The following is a 15971-nucleotide window of genomic DNA, read 5'->3' as shown; positions in this document are numbered from 1 at the left end:
CTACCATTTTAGACATCGGGTTAAAACCGGTGTAGTATCACTTAACGACACCGGTGTTCGAATCGGTTATTAACCGATGTAGTATGACTTAACGACATCGTTTCATCAACGGTGTAAAACCGATGTAATATTATATGTTAATAACACCAGTTTTGGCATCGGTATATGACCGATGTAATATTAGTTAATAACACCGGTTTTGCAGCGGTGGAGAACCGATGTAAAATCGATATTTTTTAACAGCACATTGATTTCCAAAACAATGAATACAGTAACAAAAAAAATACACAAATATTCATAAATTACACAAATATTCTTCATTCAACAGTATCCATAAAATACACAAATATTCACAAATTACATAAATAATCTTCTTGCAACAGTATCCATAAAATACACAAATATTCTTTTTACATCAAAAGCTAATAGATATCAGAATCAAGGTAGAACATTCTTTTAACAACACATCAAGGTAGAACCGCACTTCAAATGTAATCTAGCATGCATTCAGACCACTCGAACCGTACTTCATCAATTTCAACTCTGGAATACTTGAGATTTGTAAACTGTAAAAACACATAAATAATATATTAGTAAACCAAGACTAAAAATCATAGTTGAAAGAGAGAAGAGAAGTCCGTTTTAGACCAAACAAATGGTATGTTGCAACTTAACTTAAGAAGACCGTTTCCACAACCTCCAGATTCCTTGGGTGGGCAAGGAATTTTGCTTCCATGATTCTTAGCCTTGCTATCAGATTCAACGGTGGATAAAGATGAGTTATCTGGTCGCTCGCCTGTGGAACGTCTCCGTCTTTTCCCAACAATTTCTCTGATGACATACTTCTTTGCCCTCCGTCTCCTACCAGCCTTGGAGGAATCAATTGCAGGTGTCTGAGAAGCAGATCCCTTTACTATCTTTGCGCAACAATCTAAGCAAAGTTTGTAAGAGCAATTTGAGCAACTTCTGTGAAAATCCACTAGTGAAGTCCTGCAATAATTATTGGTTCCAAGGGGGAAACAAGAAAAGAAAACAATATCAATCAAGTGAACATTTTAATGCATGATGAGACGATAACAAAGAACAGAATATGACCTAAAAATTAGAACTTGCTAAAGCAAAATAGAGGCACAAGTTTACAAATGACCATTTAAGAAACAGGGTCAGGACACATTATTCAGTTATTATGTCCATGATTTCAGAAACATAGCAAATTATGAAATTCTCATAGGTGTTAAAGATGTGAAGACATACCAGCTAACAAGCTCATTGTGAGGCTCATATACTCGAAGAAGTACACCAGAAAATCCACCTTCTGGATGATAGATCGATCAAGAGGATATCTAACTGGAGGAAGAAACTAGGCAATTGTTTTGAAGCTTACCTTGATCCCCTTGCTTTACTTCCAGTTCATTTAATTGGTTCTGATAGATATGTTTCAGCAAGGGAAGCAATTCAGATATCAAGCTATATGTGTGCTCCTTATTATTAAACTTGTTTTGACCATTTGTCAGTTCCTGAAGATGATACAAATTGCATATGCACATAAAATTGTCATAAACCCAATCTAACACCAGACTGGGTTTATGATAATTTTGATAAGTACTATGATTTGGTCACTCCTGATACCAGTCTTGTTAGTCCTGAGACTGATGCTAATCCTAAGACTAAAGAAATTGCAAAAAAGATGATGATAATGGGTTTATGGTGCATACAGATAAAGCCAGAAAATAGACCTTCAATTAGCATGGTTATCAACATGTTGGAAGGAAGCATCATGGACCTGCAAATGCCACCAAAACCAGAATTTAGTTAGAGTGTCATTTGAAGATTATTAAATGATGCAATATTGTTTTTGTTTCCACAGTATTCTGAACAATAAAACAAAATCAAGCCTGTATAACATTTGGCTTGAATATAATCTGTGATCAAAGTAATTTCTTAATTCTGTTTTGTGTGGTGAGATTATATTGGAAAACAAATATTGTTTAAATGCTTGTTGACCTCATAATGTTGTAAAAGAGTCGCAAAAGTAATTGTTTATCATATGCCAAGCTAGTAATAGGGAGATATATATTCCCTTTAGCACCCATAACAGTCAATAGGATAAGATAGTCCATTCAGATTAGAGAATTATATGGGAAAGATAGTTGTTGTTCTTTCCAATTTCCATCATTTTGATTGCAGAGGTGAAGAGTTTCTGTCTACCTCTAATTTTGTTTGTACATAATAACAACAAAGATAAATTCTTGGCAAATAGTTTAGCAACAACTGGAATGTAGGAACAATTTCAAACTATGATTGAATTAAGCAAATGAATTTTTACAGGATCTGCAAACTTTTCAAGGGTAGAAATATGCATCTAAATCTTTATGGGAGTCAAGTGAGACTAAACTTATTTCTAGTTAAAATTCTTCCCTAGACCAAGAATGTTTAGGATCTACTGAAACAGGAATGAAGAGGTCCAGCTAATGGATTCCAAAAATCAGAGAAAGTAACGACATTGTAAAACTCGTAATCGGGCACGCAAGCTTGAACCCCAAAAGATTTGTTTTCTTCATATGCTGGAAACTTCATTCAGATCTCTTGCTGGAAAGATCAAAACAACTGACTAATTAATTATTAGAATTACTATATCACCCTAGTAATAGCTCCAATAATCAACGAGCTTGTCACTCAATTGGCAAAGTCTTTCCGGATCCGGTCTATCCTAAATCCTAAACCGTATTAGGAACTATTCAGATGGATTCAGAAATTCACAAAATCATAATTAACTTGGTCATGAATCGATTTAACAAGAAGGTCAAAAGAAAATACTCACTTAATGATCAAAACCTTTAAGTTATATATGTAGCGTCTAAGAAGCCCAACACACAAATCCTGTAGAAACAATAACAACAAAAAGAGGTAAATTTATAAGCCAGAAAACATGTCATATTAGTGGAAAGAATTAGCATAAACATAAAAGAAACTTGATAGTTGAAAGAATACATAAAACCAACTTAGCAACTGGAAATAACAACTAGTGCACCTGAATCAAGAACTAGTGCACCTTACTAGTGCATCTGAGACAACAGCTTTGGCACCTGAATCTAAGAATTCTTTCGCCAGGCATGGAGCAAGCCCTTATCTACTCGTGCAGATTACATTTCGGTCTCACCAAGCTCCAACCTGGTAGAATGCATGTGATTGAATAAGTTTGTTTACACCTCTTAACAACTGAATTAAAAATGAACAAAGACAGAGTAATGGATAATCACCAGAGTAACCAGACATTGTATATAGAAACAACTAGATTTAAGAGTGAAAGCATTGTCAGATATATAACAGCAATTAGAAATGACTAGATTAAGAGTGAAGCATTGTTTGACTTCTCAAACACAACGACAACCAAATGATACCCTCCCCAGTATGGACCTTAGATTTAATGTGCTAAATTTGTCATAAAATTGAAAGTATGTACATGTATTTATTAACACTTAAAATTTGTATTAGATTCATTAGAATAGTAAGAATTCATGCTAAATTTACAAATTAATTATCCTAATTAAAAATGCAAGCATTAATATTCAGTCTAGATGATCATCAAAGTAATTGAATTTTTCTTCAACTACAAAGTATCATAGCCACTCTGCACATAATTACCATCTTCAGATGTCAAGTAAGCAGCAGGAACTCTAAGCCGAAACATAAATGCACTTAATTATATCTTGGTTGTTATCCTCCATAACCATTAGTTATAAGAGAGTAAATTTTGTAAATTAGGTTCTTGCTAAAGAGAAAGTAGATACAAAATTCACAAGATGAGAAAATCCATACTTGCATGCGTTTTATAGCCCATATAACTTTGGTAGATACCACGTGACTTGAAAGGTCTCCATTTTGTTAATGGATCAGCTACAGATGAAGGCTTGGCCAAGGCGTAAGCTTCCTTTCTGTTTCTTCCTCGAACAAGCTAAGTGAAGACAGGCTCATTTAACACATTGGAGAAATGTAAATAATTTTGCCCATGTAAGATCAATATTGGCAAAGGTAAGTCTTATTTGTTGGTGCAATATCCCTCAGGTCAAGGTTGACCTGGGTAACCAAGCTGAGTCTTGGTTTGGGTTTAGATGTTTGACAATAAGATATTGATTGAAGAAGAGTCAAGTAGGTCAAGGTTGACTGGATACTTGACTGGGAAGTCCTAACTGGGATGTTAGGCTAAATGAAAGTCCTGGTGAGTGAAGCCAGGCAGAAGAAAAGTCCTGGTGAGTGAAGCCAGGCAGAAGGAAGTCCTAGTGAGTGAAGCTAGGCAGATGGAAATCCTGGTGAGTGAAGCCAGGTGAAAGTCCTAGTGAGTGAAGCTAGGCAGATGGAAATCCTGGTGAGTGAAGCCAGGTGAAAGTCCTAGTGAGTGAAGCTAGGCAGATGGAAAACCCTAGTGAGAGAAGCTAGGTGAAAGCCCTGGTGAGTGAAGCCAGGCAAGGGAAAATCCAGATGGATCAAGGATGATCGGACATCTGGTGCTGGGAAGTACAAGTAGGTCAAAGGATTGACTGGATACTTGGCATGAAAGAAAAGTCCAAGTAGGTCAAAGGGATTGACCGGATACTTGGCACAGAGAAAAGTCTAAGTGGGTCAAAGGGATTGACCGGACACTTGGTAAGGGAGTCCTAGCAGGTCAAGGGAGTGACTAGATGCTAGGCATGACATACCAACAGGTCAAGGTTGACCGGATGTTGGTTTGGGAGGTTTGGGACTTGGTTTGGACAAAAATCAAGTGCTGGATCGATCAGTGGATCGATCCAGGCTCTGGATCGATCCAGACCTGTCCCAGCGAACAGAGAGCCTCTGGATCGATCCGTGGATCGATCCAGAGGTCCCAATCGATCAGTGGATCGATTGGGACGCGGCTGCTTCGCGCGATAAGCGCTGGATCGATTCGTGGATCGATCCAGGCGCGTTTCCAGAGCACAGAGGCGCTCTGGATCGATCCGTGGATCGATCCAAAGCCTCCCCGATCGATTGGGAACATTCGAATCGATCGGGATCCGACCGTTGGCGTTGTTTATAGCTGCAGGCGTTCGATGGCTGCGGGAATCGCTTTTCTCCAGAGCTCTCGCCAACTCCTCCACAGCGCTCACAAAGCTCAGATCGCCAGTTCTTGAAGGATCTTGGAAGCTCTCCAAGTCAAGAGGCGGATCAAAGCCAAGAAGAGAAGCTAGGGTTAGGGTTTTGTACTCATTGTAAGCTTGTAAGCTTGTATTTCTTGTATCCTTTCCCTCTCTTCTTGTATTGAGTCTTGTAGGGCTTCTCCACCCTTGGTAGTTACCATAAAGGAGAGTTTTATTTAGTGGAGGTTGTGTGTGTTGGTGTGGATCCTTGGATTAGTCACCTCTTGTGAGGTGGATACCAAGTAAAACCAACCGTGTTAGCGTTGTGTGTTTGTTTCTGTATTTTCCGCTGCACATCTTTGAAGGAACAAGCAACGCCGAGCACCGAGCGAACGCGACGAGCTATTCACCCCCCCTCTAGCTACTTTTGGTCCTAACAAGTGGTATCAGAGCGAGGCCGCTCTTCACCGGAATCATCGCCGGAAGGGTCAAGCATATCAAGAAAAGCTAGAGGGTGAAGAAGTTGAAGCAAATTCTTCAAGTTCAAGATTCTATCAAGCTCAACTTCAAGATGCAATTCCAAGATGGACTTGGATTTGACACAAGGGTGGCTCCACCATACACATCGGCAAGCTTCGATTCTTGGAGATCAAGAATCGAAAACTTTCTTATGATGGAGATAGAGCAATGGTTTGCTCTAATGGAAGGCTTCAAAGCTCCAACAAACTCCAAGGGCAAGCTTCTAGAGAAAAGCAGATGGAGCTCAGAGCAAATTCAAAGGGGCGAGGCAAATGACAAAGTGACCAAGCTTCTGGTCAACTTATTGCCTAGCCACATCTTGGCTCGAGTTGGAGAATTCGAAGATGCCAAGGAGCTTTGGAGCAAATTGGCCAAGCTTCATGAAGAGATCCCCTCCACTGTACAAGATCATGAAGAATCCAAAGAGGGTGACTCTTTGGAGCAAGACCAAAAGGAGGATTCCGAGGTTGATAGATGCTCAACCTCCGAAGAAGAGGAAATCCAAGATGCTTCATCCTCAAGGGAATGCAACGAAGGGAACAAGGAGGGAGCATACTCCTTGTTTCATATTCAAGATGATGAAGCCTCCACCTCTAGGATTGAGGGGGAGCAATCCTTGGTGACACCGGATCAAGAAGAAGGAGAATCTTCTACATCCGGGTCAAGTGAAGAAGAAGAAGATGGTGCCACCTCTGAAATTCAAGAAATATCAAATGGAGGAGCAAGTGTCATCCCTATACAAGAAGGTATAAATATTTCAATTAATAATAAAAATCATATAATATGTTTTGAGTGTAGGGAACATGGGCACTATAAGAGCAAGTGTCCCAACTTGGCCAAGAAGAAGGGCCAAGTGGCACAAAAGGGCAAGGAGAAGCCCAAGGAGACCACCCCCGGGACAAAGAAGAGCAAGGAGCACATTGTGTGCTTTTTGTGTCAACAAAAAGGGCATTACCGAAGTCAATGCCCCAAGGGGAAGAAGATGGTCAAGGCTCAAGGAGGCACTAGTCAAGGGGGAGCCTCCAAGGTAAAAAGGAAGGTAACTTTCATTGAGCCTATTCCCTTGCAAAATGGTAAAAAGCATGCTAGGTCAAATTTTTATCATTTTAATGCGATTTACCATAAGAATAGGAAGCATGAGGGCCTTAAGGAAAAACATGTGGCCCTACATGCCAAAACTACCCAACCTAAGGTTAGGAAGGTAGATAGACACTTGGGCAATAACTCTAAAGATTTTAGATACAAGCCCAAAAACAAATATGCTCATGAATCAAATGAAAAATCTAAAACTAAGGACTTAGTGATAGAAAATCAAGTCTTGAGGTCAAGACTTGATAAAATGGAAAAGACCCTAAAAAGGATGGAAAATATCCTATTAGGGCAAAGTGAGCATAACTTAGGTTTAGAAAAATCAAAGCCATCCAATGGCCATAAAGGTTTGGGATACAAACCAAAAGCCAAGAAGGATGTGCCTAGTTATCATAGGGTTCCATATAGTTATGGAACAAACCCTAAGTCTAGAGGTCAAGTCAAGGATACAAGGGAAGATATCCCTAGAAGTATCTTTGCAACCAAAGTGACTAAGACTTCTAAGAAGTCTAAGAAAGTCACGAACAAGGTTACAAGGGAGACTATCCCTAGAGTTGACCTAGAAAATGTGACCAAGGCTTCTAAGAAGCCCAACAAGGTCACTAGGAAGGTATCTAGGGAAGTTATCCCTAGTGAGTACCTAGAGCATCCAAGGAGCACCAATAGGTGTTGGGTTCCTAGGAGCATCTTCTCTACCCCATAGATGGGTTAGAGAGTGTCAACTCCGATTAGAAGGGTAGTTAACCCAACTTTGAGGAAATTGACACTCAAGGAGCATTTTCAAGGTTTTAGTTAACCTTTGAAAATGAAATGGACCTTTTGATTACTCCTTGAAAGAGTAAAATGTGCCTAATGGTGGAAGAATTGATTTTAATCTTAAATGGCACATATTGGGAAATTCATAAGAACTATCAAGTTGGGATTTTGGTATGTTCTTAGGCAATTTAAGGCAACCGGGCCTTAAATTTAAAAGTGCTACTCTTGAGGAAACATGGAATATGCCAACATTTGAGGACATGTTTATTTTCAATTGGCATACATTAAATCAAGAAAATTAGAAATGCCAATTTAGGTTTTGGCATTCTCTTGTAGCACGTTAGGGCAATCTAGGTTTAAGGTGTAAGTTTAGCTAAGACTTTAAGGATACTTAGATAGTTAATCTAGGTATATTTTATTTATGCTAAATCTTGCCATGATTGTTTGCCCATCATATGCCATGACATCATGTCTAGTTTTTGCATTCATGTTTTATTATGGAAAATCCAAAAATACCATGTCATGACATTCATACATCATGTAGTAATAGGATATTTTCTTTTGAAAATTATTTTCTGTTGATGTATGTCATAACATAATCATGCATTAAGTTTAATTCCTTGTAATTAAGGACAAATGGCATTTAACGACACTTATTGACAAGTGACATCCTAGGTGGATGTCTAACATTTCTAAAATGCCTAGATAAATATGCATGATCCCTAGATTAGGGCAAAAACCAAAATCTACATCTCACAAAGACTATAAGGTGACTTGTATGTGTTTTAATGCATATTATATACAAGTGAGATGTTAGGATGATGAACAAAACTCAAGATGTTGATTTAGTGCATTCTTTTGAGTTTTAGATTCATCAAAACACATAGTTATGTGTTTTCCCATCATTGGGAAAGCTAATGTACAAGTCATGTGCATTATGCCCAAGGAACATGATGGGATATTGGTTTTGAAAATGTTTTCAAAATGATTTTGGAAAACCTTGGTGAAGGCTATCTTTTAATAGTAATCACCATTGAATAGTTAGACACAAACTTGAATAAAACACTAAAATTTTTGTAAGTTTTCAAGTTTGTGTCAATCTTTGAAAATATGATGTATTTTCATAGAAAACTATTTTTCCATGATTAAGTATGCCCTAAACAATGTCTACACGAAATTTCATAATTTTTTGATTTTTGTAGAATTTTCTAGGGGTTTCTGAAGTTGACTGAAATGGAATTTCAGCAACTATCAGAGCTCCGATCGATCCATGGATCGATTGGAGTTCCTGAATCGATCCGTGGATTGATTCAAACGGCAATTCCCGCGAGCAGAAGCTCGCTGGATCGATCAGCCGATCGATCCAGGGAGTCTGAATCGATCAGTGGATCGATTCAGAAAGGTTCAATCGATTGGAACCCAACTCCAATCGATCCAAGTTGCTGATTTTGGCTGGGAAGGCCTGATTTCAGCATCTTTGAACCTCTTTGAGTCTAGGTAACCATTCCAAACCCCTTAAATACATTTGTATACATACAAAGGGTGTTTTCATGTTGAAAACAAGGATGGATTGGTTAACGAAGACTAAGTAGAAGTTTAGGTTGAGGTTGTTTCAAATTTTGAATATTTGAACCTCAAAACTTCTAAATTTGGGTTTCCTAATGTGTTAGGGATTCCAAGTCATTGTTGGTGCAATGACAGAAGTTACCACCATGTCTTTAGGGGGAGGGACTCTTTAAAGACATGAAAATTATTTTTCATGAACCTTGGAAGGTGGTTAACCTTCTGTTGTGAACTTGCTCAAGGTTGAGCATTTAAACTTGAAATGGGGAGAAATGGGAGTGGATATCCTCATTATTTCAAGTGGACACTCAAGTGGTAGATAATGCTCAAGGTTGGGTAGTTGTCTACATTGAGGAGAAGTTAAGGATAAATGAAGGGTATGGGACCTTCATTATCGTGTTGATCACAACGAGTGATGTTGTGAACAACGATGAGCAACTCTTCAGGGGGAGAGTCTTCAACAAATGGATTTGTTGAAGTGTGCCCAGAATTGGAGCATAGGTTGATGTGTGTCCAACGATGGGTTGATGTGTGCCAATAGGGGAGAATGTATGGTTAAGCTTAGTCCTTCATTACCTATGGGAAGGTCATAGGGGGAGAATGAAAGGACTCATGAAAGGGAGTAAGTTAGGCTTTCATTACCTAGAGGGAGTTTGCCCTCTTAGGGGGAGAATGAAGAGCTTAATTTATGCTTTCATTACCTAGTGGCATGAAGAAGGAGGCTATGGGATTAGCCTAACTTACATATGGGATTGTAAGTGTTATTGTGGTATTGTCAAACATCAAAAAGGGGGAGATTGTTGGTGCAATATCCCTCAAGGTTGACCAAGCTGAGTCTTGGTTTGGGTTTAGATGTTTGACAATAAGATATTGATTGAAGAAGAGTCAAGTAGGTCAAGGTTGACTGGATACTTGACTGGGAAGTCCTAACTGGGATGTTAGGCAAAATGAAAGTCCTGGTGAGTGAAGCCAGGCAGAAGGAAGTCCTAGTGAGTGAAGCTAGGCAGATGGAAATCCTGGTGAGTGAAGCCAGGTGAAAGTCCTAGTGAGTGAAGCTAGGCAGATGGAAATCCTGGTGAGTGAAGCCAGGTGAAAGTCCTAGTGAGTGAAGCTAGGCAGATGGAAAATCCTAGTGAGAGAAGCTAGGTGAAAGCCCTGGTGAGTGAAGCCAGGCAAGGGAAAATCCAGATGGATCAAGGATGATCGGACATCTGGTGCTGGGAAGTCCAAGTAGGTCAAAGGATTGACTGGATACTTGGCATGAAAGAAAAGTCCAAGTAGGTCAAAGGGATTGACCGGATACTTGGCACAGAGAAAAGTCCAAGTGGGTCAAAGGGATTGACCGGACACTTGGTAAGGGAGTCCTAGCAGGTCAAGGGAGTGACTAGATGCTAGGCATGACATACCAACAGGTCAAGGTTGACCGGATGTTGGTTTGGGAGGTTTGGGACTTGGTTTGGACAAAAATCAAGTGCTGGATCGATCGAGGCTCTGGATCGATCCGTGGATCGATCCGCACCTGTCCCAGCGACAGAGAGCCTCCGGATCGATCCGTGGATCGATCAGAGGTCCCAATCGATCGTGGATCGATTGGGACGCGACTGCTTAAGCGCTGGATCGATCCGTGGATCGATCCAGCGCTTCACAGGCGCTCTGGATCGATCCGTGGATCGATCCAAAGCCTCCCCGATCGATTGGGAACATTCGAATCGATCGGGATCCGACCGTTGGCGTTGTTTATAGCTGCAGGCGTTCGATGGCTGCGGGAATCGCTTCTCCGATTCACTCCAGAGCTCTCGCCAACTCCTCCACAGCGCTCACAAAGCTCAGATCGCCAGTTCTTGAAGGATCTTGGAAGCTCTCCAAGTCAAGAGGCGGATCAAAGCCAAGAAGAGAAGCTAGGGTTAGGGTTTTGTACTCATTGTAAGCTTGTAAGCTTGTATTTCTTGTATCCTTTCCCTCTCTTCTTGTATTGAGTCTTGTAGGGCTTCTCCGCCCTTGGTAGTTACCATAAAGGAGAGTTTTATTTAGTGGAGGGTGTGTGTGTTGGTGTGGATCCTTGGATTAGTCACCTCTTGTGAGGTGGATACCAAGTAAAACCAACCGTGTTAGCGTTGTGTATTTGTTTCTGTATTTTCCGCTGTTTAGTCACCTCTAGCTACTTTTGGTCCTAACATTATTTTCCCCATAAATGTGCTAGACTACACTGGAAAACTCAAGTGATGGACATAGCATAGTGATTTCAGCACAGAAGTTGGCATGACATTAATCTGTGCATTAGATGATGATATCAACCCAAAGGAAATTAGGAATAAAAATCAACAACAAATCATACTGTGCGAGATTTACGTCTAAACTCTCTGCAGGTGTCTAATGTACTAAAGTTAGATCATAAAAACACTGCCTTAATAGTCAACCTACCAAGCCATGGATTAGAACTTTCCGTGGATGTTCTATAATGTACCAAAGCTTCATCCAATACAAAGATTGTCATAAAAGTCAACCTTCTAAGACATGGATCAAAAACTCTCCCTATATTTATCAACAGTGCTGCAAATGTATATTTTCTTTCATTATATTGCCTGGTTCCTCCATTCTCGTTCACACGATGGGCTCATTGGTTCTTCTGGGCGTAAAGCTCCTCTTCGCATCATTAAGAAAAAAAAAAGAAAAAAAAATGTGAAATAAAAAATGCGATTAATTTCATTGCCCTTGTTAAAAACCCAAGATCTGTCCATTCGAATTAGGATTCCAAAACAAGAAAATTTCAGCATAAAAATTTACAAATTTCTTAACCCTCAAACACCAGAATCCTCCAATTTCAGCCCAGGATACTTGGAGCCAACGAGAAACTTAGCCCTTTAGCTCCGCCGTTGGGATGGACAAGAAAAAAGGGAAAAAGAAATGATACAAACATTAAGCGGCAAATCTATGGGAGTCTAAAATCGAGATGTACTTAAAATATCGAACACACCCTTGAGATCGTCTCTTCTTCTGTAGGCGGAGGCGAGGGCTTGGGACCGCTCAGACCAGCGAAGAGAGTACGACTCCGGGAAGTGGCAAACGGTGGAAAGAAGACGACGAGTGGGCATCAACGGCGGCGAGGCAAAGGGGGAGCCGTCGTAACCCCTCCCCCTCGAACCACCGCTCCCCCTCGAACCACCGCTCCCCCTCCAGGTGGCGGCAAAGGGGGAGCCGTCGGAAGGGCGCCGACGAAGGTGAGGTTGTGATTGCCGGAGAGGTAGATCTGGCGCAGAAGGGGAGATAGCGGGAGGGGAGGGATAGGAGGAAGTAAGTCGATGTCCCTTCTGTGTACGAGCTCCTGGATCTCGGTGCCGTTCTCTCTTCCTTCGGATTCCCTCACGTTGCCGACCAACCGTGCCATGGTGGTCGTGGGTGTGCTCTCGCTGTTCGGATCTCGTCGATCCCTACCTTAGCCGGGAAGAGCGAAGAGAGGAAGGAGGAGGAGGAAGAGAGGATCGGACGAGGAGGCGGGGCGTCGATCCAGGAAGGGGCGTCGATCGAAGGGGAAGAAGGAAGGGGCGTCGATCCGATCGAAGGGGAAGAGGGAGATGAGGCTGAGAGGGTTTAGGTTTAGGCTGAGAGAAGGGGCGCGATATTGATTTAGGTTTGGAGAGAACTTTGTGAAGTGTTGTAAATTTTGGCTAGTGGAAAAATTAAATTATTTTTTTTTATTCATTAACACCGGGTTTTAAAACCCGCTGTTAAAACCGGTGTCTATTAACAAAAAAAAGGCGCTCATAGACATCGGCTAAATAACCGATGTCTATGAGCAAAAATCTACGCTCATAGACACCGTTTTTGGAAAAATCGATGTAAAATACTCAAAGACATCGGTTTTTGCTTAAAATCGTTGTTGTTCCACCGATGTCTATGAGGGTTTTTGTTGTAGTGCTAACTAGCTATATCTGCGACGAGGGTCTCTGCTACTCACAACTCCGGCTATCACTACCCATGAGTGAGCGAGTGGGAGCACGATAGGACAAGCAGCACACTCCAGCTACCACTATCCAAAAGTGGTCGAGTGTGCGGCCCTGGCCAATGACCCTCTCAACCACAAGGGAGACATGCTTGTCGGCATGCATGTAATGACATGATACGTAAAATGCAACAGTCACTATATATATATATATATATATATATATATATATATATATATATATATATATATATATATACAGAAATCAGGTATGCTACATGAAGCCGCATGCTCAACAAGAAACATAAGTAAACAGTAGTCAAAGCAAATAAACTTGGTATCTAGTATCTGCTAAGTATCAGGGATAGCAATGTGAGACTGTATAGATATCAAATTGAACATCTTGAAGGTCGCGTGGATAAAGTATCAAACATAAGAAAATATTACGAGTGGAGTCAAGGTAAACACAACATTTATTCAAATATAACTTATGCACTGAGGTCAAATAATTAAAGAGACAAAATAAGAAGTACCCGCCTCAAATATATCACATCCTGAATATTATCTCCACATCAAGCGACTCGTCATAAATCAAGGTCCTGTAACAACATGCATATAATCAATTCACTTTCATATGTATCTAATGGTTAAATCAAAATTTCTATTTAACCAAGAAACCCTAGTTCATTCCTTAATCTTGGTTAACTAAAATAAATCGGATCTAACTCGTAGCTTAAATTAGATCCAATGTTTAATCTCAATCATTTCGAATAACCACCTGGATCAATTATCCCTAATCTTACTTGTATCGATTCAAATTAAACTAAAACAGAAATTGCCTTTCAATCATCTTACCCTATCACAAGATCTTCCCTGTTGACCTACTGCCAAGAGGGATGGCTGCCGGAAAATTGCTAGCCGAATGTTAATGCTGCTAGAAATTCACGGCTGAAGCTATAACGAAACCACTGCTAGCCACTGCCAAGAACAACCACCCCAGTTAGCATTACCTACATCCCAAACTGAAATCGCAATCCCGAGCTCTAAAAACCTAGGACCCGAAATCAAAATGTCTTACCTTACCACAGTGTAACAGCTCCCTCTGTGATGGAGACCACCACAAGCGGCTGAAGAGTTTGGGAAGGTAGGAAGTTGATAAGGAAAACTCATATTAGGATACAAGGGACAAAGACAGCCCCTCTGGAACGACAATCGCAACCAACTCCCGCAACACTAGGGCTCAGACCCTTCCCCTGGCCGAAGATCGACTCGCGCGGAGCATCGATTTGGAGTGGGGAGTAACCAGTGAGCTTCAGGTGAGGAGTAGAGGAGTTCGGCTGCTTCCGCAAGCGTCCGATGGAGCGGCGCTGGATCGATCGGGTGCGGAGGAACGCGTCAGGGTAGGGGGTCAGACGGCGAATTCGGGAGATGGAGTGAGGACAGGAACGGCGTTTTTGCTTTGTTAGGTCACTGTAGCATCCTATAAAAATCTAGGGTTCATTTGATTGACTCTTAGGGTGCGTTTGGTTCAAGTTATCATGTATAACCTTGGTTATGTGATTACCAGGTAATCACATAACCAAGGTTATGGGGAATAAAACATAACCAAATGTTGTTTGGTTCAAACTAGGTAATGCAACAAAAACTTGTTTGTTTGAAAGTTTTAATGAATACCTTAGTTTAATATTTTACCGTATTACCCTCAGTTACAAAATCAATTATACATATTATTATTATTATTATTATTATTATTATTATTATTATTATTTATTTTTTAATGTTTTTTTACTTTTCTTTTTCTTGTATATTTTTTTACTTTTTTATGTGTTTTTTTTATTTTTTTTAATGTTTTTATATTATTTATATTTATATTTTTTTACATTTTTTAAATTTTAATTTTTATTTATTTATTTTATTTTTAAAATTTTTATGCATTTTTTTTTATTTTTAAATTTTTTTAAAATTTTTTAATTTTTAATTTTTTTAAATTTTTAAAATTTTTTTTAAAATTTTTTTAAAAAAAATTTAATTTTTTTTAAATTTTTATTTTTTAAAAAATTTATATTTTTTAATAATTTTTTATTTTTAAAAATTATTTATTTTTTAAAATTTTAAAATTTTTTAAACATTTTTTTATTTTTTTTTACATTTTTTCTCTTTTTTCCATGTTTTTTCTTATCGGAGGGTATTTTTGGTAAAAAAAATTCGTTAACCCCGGAATCAAGAAAAACCTTAGTTTTCTGAGGTTTTCCGATTCCGGGTTGCATGACCCTTTTGTTGACGTGTCGGGTATGGAACATTACTCGGGAATCATCGAATACCTAAACCAAACAAGATTTTTGTTGATAACCTTGGATGGATAACCAAGGTATCAAGAATAACCCCGAACCAAATGCACCCTTAAGTTAATCATTTATCAACTCCCTCTTAACGGTGATTACATAATAGGCTTCCCACTTAAATTATTCATCCCCTAAAACTATACTGTACGATTTTCGATTAAATCCCAAAAAATACCTAAAAATTCTCCTAAATTTCAATAAGGTTATTTTTCTCATAACCCCTACTATTTAATTTAACATATCTCACAAACTTAGAGTAAAGTTAATGTTTTAATTAGACTAAATTAAGGTACTATCAAGTCAACCTAAGTTCTTAAATAAGGTTAGACTAAACAATTAAGTTTTAATTATTTACTTATTAATTATTTAATAAAGTTTAAGTTAATTCAATTTTGATTTATTTAATTGTTTATTAATTAAGTTTCAAATTAAGTGCCTAAGTCGTAAAAACAATTTTCAAATAATTTTTAAAAGGTTTTTTTAATAATTTTTAAAAATTTTTAAATAATTTGTAAAAGATTTTTTAAAAAATTAAAAGATTTTTAAAATAATTTTTAAAAGGATATTTTTTTAAAAAAATAATTTTTAAAATAAGTATTATGTTAATTATCATATGTTTAATTCAGTTTTGATTTTAGAGTTTAATTTAATTGGGTGATAATTTTA

This window comes from Zingiber officinale, chromosome 8A (assembly GCF_018446385.1).
Source record: "Zingiber officinale cultivar Zhangliang chromosome 8A, Zo_v1.1, whole genome shotgun sequence".
NCBI lineage: Eukaryota > Viridiplantae > Streptophyta > Magnoliopsida > Zingiberales > Zingiberaceae > Zingiber > Zingiber officinale.
This window is presented reverse-complemented; position numbering follows the sequence as displayed.